We start from the raw sequence: 3202 nt of genomic DNA on the forward strand, positions 1-3202 counted from the left end.
TCTGTTGTTTACATGTTCCTTGTTCTATGTCCCTTCTGGCAACAATTACGGATTTTAAATATTTTCCACCTTAAAATCCTTCCTGAAGGAGATGTGGTAACTGGAATCAAAAACAGTTACAGCACAGGGTTGTGTGTGATGGGCCCTGGGGGCTTGGTAGAAAGGTTGGCAGTAAGGATTTCAGATTCTTATCAAATGATTCCTCCTCTTGTAGCCCTGCTGACCGCCTCTCTCACGGCCTGCCCTACAAGTCTGACAAGTCCCTTCAATGAATCCTACTGTATTGTGCACATATTTTGTCCAATTGGTTTCATCCAGCAGGAACCTTAAGTGAGGCACCCAAGCTCCTGTGTTGCTTTCTTCCATCAGCCCTTAACTTCCTTGGGAGCCAGGACTGTCTCATTGCCCCAAGGATCCCTAATGCCTAGTGAGATGCCTGATACAGCTGGTATTTAACGAGCACATGGGTCAAATGGAAAAACCTGATTAAAAGAAAGGCCCTCATTTTTCAGACATTCCTACTTGAGTACAAAGGGTAAAATGACATGTCTTTTTGGATTTGCTGTCAAATACTTCAACAAAGGACAAATAAAAGAATAAAGGTCTGAATAAAGGAAATATGGAAAAGTTTGTGAATTCCTTAATCTGGGTGATGGGCTTATTGTACTATACTTACTGATGTATACTTAAGTTAGTTTATAGTTTTACTGTCGTTAGCTGAATAGCAAGTATCAATACGTATTAACTGAAATCCTTAAAACTGACCAAACTTACCCCACACAAAATCCTTAATAACCTAGTTGTCTGTCTTATGGAAATCTTTTCCCACAAAGACAGGAAAAAAGGGAAAGGCAGATCCGTGCAGTATTTCCACGTTGTCAAAAGACCAAAGGCCAACACAAAAGAAGAGATTGTAGAAAAGATAAAGAGGCTGAAATCAATGTCCGGAAAATCTAGCTAAGTTTCCAAAATGGCCCAACTTAACTAACCACAGCACTGCCGCATCAAGAATGGGGCAAATAGCACCTAGTGGATTTTTTTTTTAATAAATAAATAATGATCCAGTTCCTACCACGGGCAATTATGATAAGACAGAGTATAAGTTCTAACAACAAATAGTGTTCAAATCATAATTTCTACTTGATTCAAACTGTTTCTACTATAAATTTTGAATCTTTTTATTCTTTAGACAGATTTGTGGCATATGACCTACTGATAAAATTTTCAACTGGCTTGTATTAAAAAAGGTCACCATAGTGAGAGTTTATTTCATCAACTATTCCTTTTTGGGAAATCCATGTGCCTTGTCACTCTCTTTCATAAGATTTCCTGTGGAAAATTCAATCCTTCATTCAGGGAAAGGCTGAGCAATATATCTCATGGAAAACCGTCATAAACTGCAACACAAGAAAATGAAAATGACACTGAGCATCCCGTTAAGCCGGCAGACACACACAGCACACTGCTGTGTTCCCGCCTCGACTTTCTGTAACCAGCAGGGAAAATTTGCATTTCAAGAACAGACATAAACAATTTTCAGGACCTGAGCACACAATTTCCCTTTCAGGATTTAGTGAGCTTCCATTTAATTCTTTGAGAAATGTTTAAAACAACAGAACAACAGCTGAGATAGTGTTTAAAGTAACTTTCATGCCAGTGAAAATAAAGCCAACCGATAGTTAGCATTTTTACTTTATTTGATCTCACTCTCTTACTTTACCTCCCCAACCTCCTCCACAAAATGATGGTGAACATCCCCTCCTGGGTCAGAAGGCTAAGTAGGAAGTACCAATCACATTGAGGTGTGCTTTGTTGTTTTATTTTTCAAAACAAACAAGTTTCATTCATGTGATTTAGTAAGATCAGAAACAAATTCTACTCAATAAATGGTAGCCAAAACGTGTCATCATAGCTGCTCATCAGGTTTGGCCCCACGTTACACACTTTTACATGGACATGTGCCATGTGCTGTCATGGGAAACGGTAAGTGGGGACAGGGCCTCTGCTCTCACAGGGCACACAGCCTGGTGGGGCAGGCGGTGTTCAATCATTGCCCTTTTTTTTAATGTACTTACAAATTATGGGAAATGCTATTTAAAAAGAACAAAATGAGTCAATGAAAGTGAAAAATACAAGGACAGTATTTAGGCTGAGGGAAGACAGGGAACCTCTTTGAAGAGCTGACACTCCAGTGAGACCCAAAGGACAAATCCGGTGCTGCAGGTGAAGGGCAGGGACACACTGATAAAGGGCTGATATCCAGAATATACCAAAATTTTTTAAACTCAACAAGAATGATGAATAACCTGATTAAAAAATGAGCAAATTGCCTGAACACACATCCCATCAAAGAAGAAATCTAGATGCCAAAGAAGCCTAAGGAAAGATGCTCCACAGCATCTGTCATCAAGGGGATGCAGAGTGAAACAGCGAGATACCACTGCACACCTGTCAGAACTGCCAAAATGCAGAACACTGACAGCACCGAATGCTGGTGAGGATGTGGAGCATCAGGAATTCTAATGCATTGTTGGTGGGAATGTAAAATGGCCCAGATACTTAGGAAGGCGGTCTGGCATTTTGTTGCAAAACTAGACGTACTTCTAACATATGATCCAACAACTGTGCTCCTTGGTGTTTACTCGACGAAATGGAAACCTATGTCCACACACAAATCTGCATACAGATGTTAATAGCAGCTTTATTCATACTCAACAGAATTCAGAAGCAACTAAGCTCTTCTTCAGTAGGTGAATGGATAAATAAACTGTGGTCCAGCCAGAAAATGGACTATTATTTGGTGCTAAAATGAAATGAGTTATCAAGGCATGGAAAGACATGGAGGAACCTTAAATGCATATTACTAAGTGAAAGAAGCCAATCTGGGAAGATTCTGCAACTGTCTGATTCCAACTGTATGGTGTTCTGGGAAAGGGAAAACCACAGAGACTAAAAGATCAGTGGCTGTCAGAGGCTAGAGGGGAAGGAGCAATGAATGAGGTGCAGCACGGAGCATTTTAAGGTCATTAAGACAGACGACTCTGTATGATGCTGTGATGGTGGATACATGTCATTGTACATCTGTCCAAACCCACAGAGTGCACACCACCAAGTGTAAATCCTAGTATCAATTATGGGCTCTGGATGATGATGACGTGTCAGTGTAGGTTCTCCCATTGTCACAAATGTACACTCTGGTGCA

This window comes from Vicugna pacos, unplaced genomic scaffold (assembly GCF_048564905.1).
Source record: "Vicugna pacos unplaced genomic scaffold, VicPac4 scaffold_20, whole genome shotgun sequence".
Classification (NCBI taxonomy): domain Eukaryota; kingdom Metazoa; phylum Chordata; class Mammalia; order Artiodactyla; family Camelidae; genus Vicugna; species Vicugna pacos.